The sequence below is a fragment of the Chiloscyllium plagiosum genome, unplaced genomic scaffold, assembly GCF_037043375.1.
Source record: "Chiloscyllium plagiosum isolate Xiang-an unplaced genomic scaffold, Cpla_swu_hap1 HiC_scaffold_13, whole genome shotgun sequence".
NCBI lineage: Eukaryota > Metazoa > Chordata > Chondrichthyes > Orectolobiformes > Hemiscylliidae > Chiloscyllium > Chiloscyllium plagiosum.
This window is the reverse complement of record NW_028270151.1, coordinates 4,831,499-4,844,075: the sequence shown is the minus strand read 5'-3', so window position 1 is coordinate 4,844,075 and position 12,577 is coordinate 4,831,499. Positions and strand designations below refer to the sequence as shown.

At 46.2% G+C, this 12,577-nt stretch overlaps 1 protein-coding gene across 7 annotated transcripts in view; it reads left to right on the top strand.

Annotated features, from left to right (window-relative positions):
* The first annotated feature begins 2,579 nt into the window (after nucleotides 1-2,579).
* The window catches only part of zbtb38 (zinc finger and BTB domain containing 38), a 143,608-nt gene continuing 133,610 nt past the window's right edge, over nucleotides 2,580-12,577 (top strand). For all 7 annotated transcript variants that reach the window (XR_015759096.1, XR_015759095.1, XM_087993296.1 and 4 more), the window contains exon 1: nucleotides 2,580-2,698. The gene's annotated coding sequence lies outside the window, so the exon portion shown is untranslated. The remainder of the gene's footprint in view (nucleotides 2,699-12,577) is intronic.

The window sequence follows — 12,577 nt, the reverse complement described above, 5'->3', positions numbered from 1 at the left end:
AGGTATCAGAGACTGTGATCATACCTTGAAGTTAACAGTAATACAGCCTTATTGGAATAAAAGTGAGTTCAGATTTACCTTCAATGTGGTTTACAGTTTAACCTTCAAGAATTACCTAGCAACCATGTGTAAAAATTATATCACTTGAAGAAACAGTATAGTTAACTGAAGTGCTTTTCGATTAACTGGAATCACTTCAGCATATCTCAGGGTAGATAATTTCCCAAGCAAACTATTCTTATAGCACAGAGCAAGTGGGACTTAAACCCAGGCCTCCTGTCTCAGACTCAGGGACACTGCCACTGTGCCACAAGACCCCTCAAGGTAAAGGTATAGCTATTAGAGCTTAGCAATATTAATTCACCTCTTAACTGGTACAAGGGCATCTCGCTAACTGTTCAGTCTTCAATTCAAAGGCTAAAGGGTAAATCTAACACAAATAATTGATGGATGCCCCAGATAAATACTTTACTGTGTTAATGTGCTGGATTTTATGGTTGCAAATCAGACATTCAGCCCACCCATGTATGTGTAAAGTGAGACATGATTGTAGTATATCAGCAATATCTCATCAGGACAGTCTCAGATATTATGAAAGGTGAGTGGGCATAGGAAATGGAAACTGCTGAACTTGTTAAGAAGCCACAAGTGCAACTTCACATTTCCTGCTGCACTTATCAGGAGCTAAGATTTTATAGAAATCATAGAATCCCTACATGTACGGACAGGCTATTCAGCCCAACATTTCCACACCGACCTTCTGAAGTGTAACTCACCCAGACTCCGACATTTACCCCTGACTAATGCACCTCACCTATATATCCTGAACACTACAGGGCAATTTAGCATGACCAATTCGCCCTAACCTGCACATCTTTGGGCTGTGGGTGGAAACGGAGCACCCAGAGAAAACCCACACACACATGGAGAGAAAATGCAAACTCCACACAAGCAGTTGCCTGAGGCTGCAGTGCTAACCACTGAGCCACTATGCACCCCAAGCAGGAAGACAGTATGGATTATGTATGGTTAAAATAAAATCCAGCCACAGGACCACAGCAACATGGATGCTGCTTGACCCATTGTGACTTCCAGTATTTGTTGTTTTCAGTGCAGGTTCCAGCCTCTGCACTAATTGGTTCCAACATTAAGAGAAGATCCAGCTGGTAAAAGTGGCAGTGCCTGCAGCAATTTAAATTTAATTTGTCAGCTGCTTTGAGCCTGACATGAGGAAAACAGGAAGATTAAAGTGCAGGGAAGCGTTAGTTTTGAATCTGTAACCACTTTCTGTTCATGGTATCATTGCTTTTCTGGCATCTAGCCCAGGCTCCTGATTGAGAACAGAATCACAGAACTGTTATGGCACAGATGGAGGCCATTTGGCCCATCGTGCCTGCACCAGCTCTAGTACCCAGCACCAATCCCCTGCTTTTTGCTCATTATCCTGCACACCATTTCTATCCAAATAACCATCCAATATCCTCTTGAATGCCTCCATTGAACCTGCCTCCACCACATTTCCAGGCTGTGCATTCCAGACCCTAATTACTCGCTGGGTGAAAATATTTTTCTCACATCACCTTTGCTTCACTTGCACATCACTTTAAATCTATGTTCTCTCGTTCTTCTTTCTTTTATGAGCAGCAACAGCTCTTCCCTAAGTACTCTGTGTAGCCTGCTCTTGATTTTGAAACTTGATTAAATCTCCTCCCACTCTTCTTCAGTCCAGTTCAATCCATCCTCATCGCTAAGATTTCTCATCCCTGGTAAAATTCTAGTTTCCCTCCACTCACCATCCTGACTTGGAAATATAACTCAGTTCCTTCACAGTCACTGAGTCAAAATTCTGGAATTCTTTCTCTATCAGCTTTGTGGGTCTACCTATAGCACATGCACTGCAGCAGTTCAAGAGGGCAACTCACTCCCAACCTTCTTAAGGACAATTAGAGATGGATAATAAATGCTCGCACAGCCAGCAATGCCTGTATGCAGTGAGTGAATTGAAATAAAATACCTTCCTCTCCCAGGGTAGGACAGAAAAAGTTAGGTCAGGTAGTGGGCTGTCCAAGATTCGACTGGTCACTCCTATGTGGAGACCATCACGTCTCTGACCACCCAGAGAAGCTGAGTGACCGTATCCAAGACCTTGGACTGGTATTGGAGACTACTCTTGACATGCAGTGTTGCGATCCCCTGAGTGAAAACTATCTCTCTTGATTTGACTGAGTTAGAGGACAGAATCTAACCACGTTTCAAAATATTCTTCACCTGGAGGCAAGCAAGTGTCCTGCCCTGGTGGTCTGAAAGTTTTGCCAATCGAGCTGTCTCTCAGGAGGTGGCCCCTTATTTGGCTGCTAATTGTGGGCTTGAGCTCATCACAGAGCATGCCAGTGTAACAATACCCTGAGTCACAGGAATCAATCCATTTCAATTTGCAGACAAGCTGCTACATTGTCTTTCATAATCTTGTAATACTGATTAATTTGTGCAATCATTTCATGCAAAGCAGTCACATGCTGCAGTGTTGTGAGAACATTTCTTGATGTCATAGGGATTGGTGTCCTGGTGCTGGCTTGCCCCCTGTTGCTGGTGGAAAGTAATTGCAAGGTTGTCCTCTTCAACTTCCTGAAATGTGACTGAGCAAAAGGAAATTTTCAACTCTCCACTAAATGAAGATTTTCAGATGGGGGAGTTATTGGTAAATCATTTTTGAACCTTCTATGTCTGAAAAGTCACATATTATTGTGCAGGAGATTTGCTAGAGCTGCTCGGGAGGATTTAAACTAGTAAGGTTGGGAGGTGGGAGATAAGGTTGGGAGGTGGGAGGGTGGGACCAGGAAGATACTGAGGAAAGAGAGGGAGGGTGGGACCCAGGAAGATACTGAGGAAAGATATCAATCTGAGACAGGTACAGTTGAGAAAAGAAGCCGGTCAAGCAATCAGGGCTGGCAGGAACAAAGCAGAGAACAAGGTAGGCCTGATAAATTAAACTGCATTTTGCCAGAGCAGCGAGAAGAGAAAAAGGAGTGAAAGTGAGGGCTGCTGGGAAGGGTGAGTTTTCCCGCATAAAAAGGGACTTACCTCGGGAGTCGGGCCTCTTTAGTTAGTTCATATAAAGCTAAGCTTCCAATGACAGGGGACCTCAGACCCATGGCATGTGACTCTTGCTTGATGTGGGAGCTCAGGGACGTGTCTGACGTTCCTGACGTTCCTGACACTTGCAGGAAGTGTGTCCAGCTGCAGCTGTTGTTTGACCGCATGACGGCTCTGGAGCTGCGGGTGGACTCACTGTGGAGCATCCGCAATGCTGAGGAGGTCGGGGATAGCACGTTTAGTGAACTGGTCACACCGCAGGTTAGGATTGCTGAGGGAGACAGTGAATGGGTGACCAAAAGGCAGAGAAAGAGTAGGAAGGCAGTGCAGGTGTCCCCTGCGGTCATCTCCCTCCAAAACAGGTATACCGTTTTGGATACTGTTGGGGGAGATGGCTCACCAGGGGATGGCAGCAATTGCCAGGATCATGGCACTGCTGTTCAGAAGGGCAGGAAAAGGACTCGTACGGCCATAGTCATAGGGGATTCTATTGTGCGGGCAGTAGATAGGCGGTTCTGTGGCCGAAAATGAGACTCCCAGATGGTATGTTGCCTCCCAAGGGCTCGGGTCAGGGATGTCACCGATCAGCTGCAGAGCATTCTGAAAGGGGAGGGTGAACAGCCAGTTGTCTTGGTGCATATAGGCACCAACGATAGAAGTAGAAAGCGATATGAGGTCCTGAAAGAAGAATTCAGGGAGCTAGGAGAGAAGTTAAAGAGGAGGTCCTCAAAGGTAGTGATCTCAGGATTACTACCAGTGCCACGTGCTAGCCAGCGTAGAAATGAAAAAATAGACAGGATGAACACGTGGCTTGAGAGATGGTGTAGGAGGGAGGGGTTCAGATTTGTGGGACATTGGGACCAGCTCTGGGGAAGGTGGGACTATTACAAAATGGACGGTCTACACCTGAACCAGACTGGAACCAATGTCCTTGGGGGAGTTTTTGCTACTGCTGTTGGGGAAGGTTTTAAACTAATGTGGCAGGGGCTGGGAACCAGAAGAGAAAACAAGTAGGCAGTGAGGTGGAGACTGGAGACTGAAAGAATCGTGGAGATAGCATTAATAAAGGGAAGAGATAGCAGGGAGCAGATGAGCGCAAAAGAACTGGTGGCCTGAAGTGCATCTACTTTAATGCAAGGAGTATCGTGTGTAAGGCAGATGAACTTAGGGCTTGGATTGGTGCCTGGGAGTGTGACGTTATTGCAAATCACAGAGACTTGGTTGAAGGAAGGGCATGATGATTGGCAACTGAATATTCCAGGATATAGACGTTTCAGACAGGACAGGGAGAGAAGTAAAAGAGGGGTGGAGTTGCATTGCTGGTCAGGGACGATATCACAGCTCTGCCAAAGGACGACACTATGGCAGTCTTGAGTAGTGAGGCATTATGGGTGGAGCTGAGAAATAAGAAGGGTGCAGTTACATTGTTGGGACTGTAATACAGGCCTCACAACAGTGAGTATGAGGTAGAAGAATAAATAGATAAACAGATTATAGAAACATGGAGAGGCAACAAGGTGGTGGTGATGAGAGATTTTAATTTTCCCAACATTGACTGGGATACACTTAGCGTCAGAGTCTAGATGGGGCAGATTTTGTAAGAAGCATCCAGGAGAGTTTTCTAGAGCAGTATGTCAATAGCCCAACGAGGGAAGGGGCCATATTGGACCTGGTACTGGGGAATGAGCCAGGCCAGGTGGTAGAAGTTGCAGTGGGGGATTTCTTTGGGAACAGTGACCACAATTCTGTAAGTTTTACAATAACCGTAGATAAAGAAGAGAGTGATCCTAAGGGAAGAGAACTAAACTGGGCCAGGGCCAATTATATCAATATTAGGCAGGAGCTGGGAATGTGGATTGGACACAGCTATTTGAAGGGAAGTCCACATTTGAGATGTGGGAGGCTTTCAAAGATAAGATACAGATAGTGCAGGACAGGCATGTTCTGTTGAAGGTAAAGGATAGGAAAGGCCAGATTCGTGAACCGTAGATGGCTGGAGAAATTGTACAACTAGCCAAGAGGAAAAGGGAAGTGTACATAAGGTCTAGGCAGCTAAGAACAGAACGGGCCCTGGAGGAATATCGGAAGAGCAGGACAAGTCTTAAACAAGGAATCAAGCGGGCTAAAAGGAGTCATGAAATAGCTTAAGTGAGCAGAATTAAGGAGAACCCAAAGCCTTTTATTCTTATCTAAGAAGCAAGCGGGTAACTAGAGAAAGGATTGGTCCACGAAAAGATGACAAAGGAAGGCTGTGTCGAACCTGAGAGAATGGGTGAGATTCTAAATGAATACTTTGCATCAGTGTTCACTGAGGAGAGGGACATGATGAATGTTGAGATTAGAGATAGAAGTTTGATTAGTCTGGATCACATTGGCATAAGTAGGGAAGATGTGTTGGGTAAGCTAGAGGTTATTAAGGTGGGCAAATCCCCAGGACCGGATGGGATCTATCCCAGGTTGCTGAGAGAGGTGAGAGAGGAAATAGCTGGGGCTCTGATAGGTATCTTTGAGGCATCCTTAAATGCAGGTGAGGAGGACTGGAAGGTTGCTCATATTGTCCCCCTGTACAAGAAGGGTAGTAGGGATATTCCGGGTAACTACAGACCAGTGAGCCTGGCGTCAGTGGTGGGGAAGTTGCTGGAGAAGGTACTTAGAGATAGGGTCTATTTATATTTAGAAAAGAATGAGCTTATCAGTGATAGGCAACATGGTTTTGTGCGGGGGAGATCGTGTCTTACCAACTTAACAGAATGCTTCGAGGAAGTGTCCAAGTTGTTAGATGAAGGAAGGGCTGTTGATGTCATATACATGACTTTAGTAAGGTGTTTGATAAGGTTCCCCATTGTAGACTAATGGAGAAAGTGAAGTCACATGGTGTGCAGGGTGTTCTAGCGAGGTGGATAAAGAACTGGTTGAGCAACAGGAGACAGAGAGTAGTAGTTGAAGGGAGTTTCTCGAAATGGACAAAGGTGACCAGTGGTGTTCCACAGGGATCAGTGCTGGGGCCACTGTTGTTTGTGATATACATAAATGATCTGGAAGAGGGCACTGTTGGTATGATCAGCAAGTTTGCAGATGACACTAAGATTGGTGGAGTAGCAGAAAGCATAAGGGACTGTCAGAGAATACAGGAGAATATAGATAGACTGGAGAGTTGGGCGGAAAAGTGGCAGGTGGCTTTCAATCCAGACAAATGTAAGGTGATGCATTTAGGCAATTCTAATTCTAGAGCGAATTATACAATGAATGGAAGAGCGTTGGGAAAAGTTGATGGGCAGAGAGACCTGGGAGTGCAGGTCCATTGTACCCTGAGGGTTGCTGCACACGTAGATAGAGTGGTTAAGAAGGCATATAGTATGCTTGCCTTCATCGGGTGGGATATTGAGTATAAGAGCTGGCGAGTCATGTTAAACTTATACAAGACATTGATTCAGCCGCATTTAGAATACTGTGCACATTTCTGGTCGCCACATTACCAAAACGATGTGGACGCTTTGGAGAGGGTGCAGAGAAGGTTTACGAGGATGTTGCCTGGTATGGAAGGTAATAGCTATGAAGAGAGGTTGAGTAGATTAGGTTTGTTTTCATTAGAAAAAAGGAGATTGAGGGGGACCTGATTGAAGATTATAAAATCATGAAGGGTATAGACAGGGTGGATAGAGATAAGCGTTTTCCCAGGGTGAAGGATTCAATAACGAGACGTCATGCTTTCAAGGTGAGAGGTGGAAAGTTTCAGGGGGATACACGCGGCAAGTACTTCACACAGAGGGTGGTGGGCATTTGGAACGCGTTGCCAGCAGAGGTGGTAGAGGCAGGCACGGTAGATTCATTTAAGATGCATCTGGACAGATGGCTTGGAGAGGGTGGACGCTAGGAAATTGTTTCCGTTAGGCGAGGAGACTAGGACCCGTGGACACAGCCTTAGAATTAGAGGGGGTAAATTCAGAGCAGAAATGCGGAGACATTTCTTCAGCCAGAGAGTGGTGGGCCTGTGGAATTCATTGCCGCAGAGCGCAGTGGAGGCTGGGACGCTAAATGTCTTCAAGGCAGAAATTGATAAATTCTTGATGTCACAAGGAATTAAGGGCTACGGGGAGAATGCGGGTAAGTGGAGTTGAAATGCCCATCAGCCATGATTGAATGGCGGAGTGGACTCGATGGGCTGAATGGCCTTACTTCCGCTCCTATGTCTTATGGTCTTATGGTCTTATGAGTCGGTGGGGAGCAGAGGGATACAAATGCTTAGGAATTGACCGACAGGTTTAGACAGTACATTTGGATCAGCTCAGGTTTGGAGGGCCGAAGGGCCTTTTCCTGGGCTGTAAATTTTCTTTGTTCTTTATTTATTTTGATGCAAGGGGCCTAACAGGGAAGGCAGATGAACTCAGGGCATGGTTAGGAACATGGGACTGGGATACCATAGCAATTACAGAAACATGGCTCAGGGATGGGCAGGACTGGCAGCTTAATGTTCCAGGATACAAATGCTACAGGAAGGATAGAAAGGGAGGCAAGAGAGGAGGGGGAGTGGCGTTCGTGATAAGGGATAGCATTACAGCTGTGCTAAGGGAGGATATTCCCAGAAATACATCCAGGGAAGTTATTTGAGTGGAACTGAGAAATAAGAAAGGGATGATCACCTGATTGGGATTGTATTCCAGACCCCCTAATAGTCAGAGGGAAATTGATAAACAAATTTGTAAGGAGATCTCAGCTATCTGTAAGAATAATAGGGTGGTTATGGTAGGGGATTTTAACATTCTAAATATAGACTGGGACGGCCATAAAGTTAAGGGTTTAGATGGAGAGGAATTTGTTAAGTGTGTACAAGAATTTTTTTCTGGTTCAGTATGTGGGTGTACCTACTAGAGAAGGTGCAAAACTTGACCTACTCTTGGGGAATAAGGCAGGGCAGGTGACTGAGGAGTCAGTGGGGGAGCACTTTGGGGCCAGTGACCATAATTCTATTAGATTTAAAATAGTGATGGAAAAGGATAGACCAGATCTAACAGCTGAAGTTCTAAATTGGATAAAAGCTAATTTTGACGTATTAGGCAAGAACTTTCGACAGCTGACAGTGGGGCAGATGTTCGCAGGTAAAGGGACGGCTGGAAAATGGGTAGCTTTCAGGAATGAGATAACAAGAATCCAGAGAAAGTATATCCCTGTTATTTGAAAGGGAATGCTGGTAGGTTTAGGGAATGCTGGATGACGAAAGAAATTGAGGGTTTGGTTCAGAAAAAGAGGAAGCATGTGTCAGGTATAGACAGGAGAGATCGAGTGAATCCTTAGAGTATAAAGGCAGTAGGAGTATACTTAAGAGGGAAATCTGGAGGGCAAAAAGGGGACATGAGATAGCTTTGGTAAATAGAATTAAGGAGAATCCAAATGGTTTTTACAAATACATTAAGGACGAAAAGGTAACTCGGGAGAGAATAGGGCACCAGGTCAGGCAGCATCCAAGGAGCAGGAGAATCGACGTTTCGGGCATGAGCCCTTCTTCAGGAATGAGGAAAGTGTGTCCAGCAGGCTAAGATAAAAGGTCGGGAGGAGGGACTTGGGGGAGGGGCGTTGGAAATGCGATAGGTGGAAGGAGGTTAAGGTGAGGGTGATAGGCCGGAGTGGGGGTGGGGGGAGAGATCAGGAAGAAGATTGCAGGTTAGGAAGGTGGTGCTGAGTTCGAGGGTTGCGACTGAGACAAGGTGGGGGGAGGGGAAATGAGGAAACTGGAGAAATCTGAGTTCATCCCTTGTGGTTGGAAGGTTCCTAGGCAGAAGATGAGGCGCTCTTCCTCCAGCCGTCGTGTTGCTATGGTCTGGCGATGGAGGAGTCCAAGGACCTGCATGTCCTTGGTGGAGTGGGAAGGGGAGTTGAAGTGTCGAGCCACGGGGTGGTTGGGTTGGTTGATCCGGGTGTCCCAGAGGTGTTCTCTGAAACGTTCTGCAAGTAGGCGGCCTGTCTCCCCAATATAGAGGAGGCCACATCGGGTGCAGCGGATGCAGTAAATGATGTGTGTGGAGGTGCAGGTGAATTTATGGTGGATATGGAAGGATCCCTTGGGGCCTTGGAGGGAAGTAAGGGGGAAGGTGTGGGTGCAAGTTTTGCATTTCTTGCGGTTGCAGGGGAAGGTGCCGGGAGTGGAGGTTGGGTTGGTGGGGGCTGTGGACCTGACGAGGGAGTCGCGGAGGGAGTGGTCTTTTCGGAACGCTGATAGGGGAGGGGAGGGAAATATATCCTTGGTGGTGGGGTCCGTTTGGAGGTGGCGGAAATGACGACGGATGATATGATGTATATGGAGGTTGGTGGGGTGGTAGGTGAGGACCAGTGGGGTTCTGTCCTGGTGGCGATTGGAGGGGCGGGGCTCAATGGGGGAGGAGCAGGAAGTGGAGGAGATGCCCCTCCAATATCGACGATGCTCTCCACCGCATCTCCAGTTTCCACATTTCCCCTCCCCCCACCTTGTCTCAGTCGCAACCCTCGAACTCAGCACCACCTTCCTAACCTGCAATCAACCCCCACTCCCCCATTTATCTTAGCCTTTTATCTTAGCCTGCTTGGCACACTTTCCTCATTCCTGAAGAAGGGCTCATGCCTGAAATGTCGATTCTCCTGGTCCTTGGATGCTGCCTGACCTGCTGCGCTTTTCCAGCAACACATTTTCAGCTCTGATATCCAGCAACTGCAGTCCTTACTTTCTCCTGGAGAATAGGGCACCTCAAAGATCAGCAAGGTGGCCTTTGGTGGAGCCACAGGAGATGGGGGGAGATACTAAACTAATATTTTTCATCAATATTTACTGTGGAGAAGGATATGAAAGATATAGAATGTAGGGAAATAGATGGTGACATCTTGAAACATGTCCAGATTACAGAGGAGGAATTGCTGGATGTCTTGAAATTCATAAAGGTGGATAAATCCCCAGGACCTGATCAGGTCTACCCTAAAACTCCAAGGAAAGCATGGGAAGTGATTGTTGGGCCTCTTGCTGAGATATTTGTATCATCGATATCACAGGTGAAGTGCCAGAAGACTGGAGATTGGCTAACATGGTACCATTATTTAAGAAAGGTGGTAAGGACAAGCCAGGGAACTATAGACCAGTGAGTCTGATGTTGGTGGTGGACAAATTGTTGGAGGAAATCCTGAGGGACAGGATTTACACATATTTGGAAAGGCAAGGTCTGATTAAGAATAGTCAACATGGCTTTGTCCATGGGAAATCATGTCTCCAGAACTTGATTCAATTTTTTGAAAAAGTAACAAAGAAGATTGATGAGGGCAGAGTGGTGGACGTGATCTATATGGACCTCAGTAAGGCGTTCGACAAGGTTCCCCATGGGAGACTGGTTAGCAAGGTTAGATCTCACGGAATACAGGGGGAACTATCCATTTGGATACAGAACTGGCTCATAGGTAGAAGACAGAGGGTGGTGGTGGAGAGATGTTTTTTAGACTGGAGGCCTGTGACCAGTGGAGTGCCACAAGGATTGGTGCTTGGTTCACTACTTTTCGTCATTTATATCAATGATTTGGATATGAACATAAGAGGTACAGTTAGTAAGTTTGCAGATGACACCAAAATTGGAGGTGCAGTAGACAGCGAAGAAGGTTACCTCAGATTACAACAGGATCATGACCAGATGGGCCAATGGGCTGAGGAGTGGCAGATGGAGTTTAAATTAGATAAATGCGAGGTGCTGCATTTTGGGAAAGCAAATCTCAGCAGGCCTAATAAATTTAATGGTAAGGTCCTAGTCCTAGCTGAACAAAGATATCTTGGAGTGCAGGTTCATAGCTCCCTGAAAGTAGGGTCGCAGGTAGATAGGATAATGAAGAAGGCGTTTGGTATGCTTTCCTTTATTGGTCAGAGCATTGAGTATAGGAGCTGAAAATGTGTTGCTGGAAAAGCGCAGTAGGTCAGGCAGCATCCAAGGAACAGGAGAATCGATGTTTTGGGCATATGCCCTTCTTCGGGCTTATGCCCAAAACGTCGATTCTCCTGTTCCTTGGATGCTGCCTGACCTGCTGCGCTTTTCCAGCAACACATTTTCAGCTCTGATCTCCAGCATCTGCAGCCCTTACTTTCTCCATTGAGTATAGGGGTTGAGCGGTCATGTTGCGGCTGTACAGGACATTGGTTAGGCCACTTTTGGAATATTGCATGCAATTCTGGTCTCCTTCCTATCGGAAGGATATTGTGAAACTTGATTTACAAGGATGTTGCCAGGGTTGGAGGATTTGAGCTAGAGGGAGAGGTTGAATAGGCTAGAGCTGTTTGCCCTGGAGCGTTGAAGGCTGAGGGGTGATCTTATAGAGGTTTACAAAATTATGAGGAGCATTGACAGGATAAATAGACAAAGTCCTTTCCTTGGAGTGGGGGAGTCTAGACTAGAGGGCACAGGTTTAGGGTGAGAGGGGAAAGATATAAAAGGGGCCTAAGGGGCAAGTTTTACATGCAGAGGATGGAATGAGCTGCCAGAGAAAGTGGTGGAGGCTGGTACAATTACAACACTTAAATGGCATCTGGATGGGTACATGAATAGGAAGTGTTTATAGGGATATGGGCCAAGTGCTGGCAAATGGACAAGATTAGGTTGGGATGTCTGGTCAGCATTGACGAGTTGGACCGAAGGGTCTGTTTCCATGCTGTGTATGACTCTACGACTCTATGTAGAGCAGGTTTCACCAAAAAGACGTTGTTCTTCTGAAATATGCTCGGGCAGCTCTTCAGTAAAAGTAACATACCAACATAGAATATAGGAGCAGGAATAGGCCATTCAGCCCTTCGATTCTGCTCCTCCGTTCAATATGATCATGGCTGATCATCCAATTCAGTCTCCTGTTCCCATTTTCTCCCCATTCCCTTTGATCCCTTTATCCCTAAGAACTGTATCTAACTCCTGAAAACATTCAATGTTTTGGCTTCAAAAGCTTTCTGTGGCAAAGAATTCCACAGGTTTCACACTCTGTGGTTAAGAAATTCCCCCTCATCTCAGTCCCAATGTAAATCCCCTGTCATGGAAACATCCTTCCAGTGAATAACCTGTCTGTCCATTCTTGTTCGAAGATGTTGGGAAGAGTCCTACAGGACTGTAAAATGGCAAATGTAACAGCCTGTTTGAGAAGAGAGGGAGGTAGAAGATGGGAATCTATCAGCCAGTTAGCCTGACCTCGGTCACTGAAAAAACCTGTCTGTTCTTTGTGACATTTCCTCCAAGAAATCACTTCGAATATTTTCTTTTAAATTTAATCAGAGAAGACTGGGATTCTATATAAGGTTCCTGATTCAGTCAGTCGCTCCCTTCTGGCTGGGGAATTGACCTTGGGGAACAGCAGGAGTGGGGCATGGATCAGGATTGGCTGCTGAATGGATCCCTCCACCACCCCACCCTGCAGAAAGCTATCCCAAATCTAAGAGGGAGTTTAACCCCATGATCTCACAAGATGCAAAAATTACCCAATATCACTTCTTGCTATTTACTTA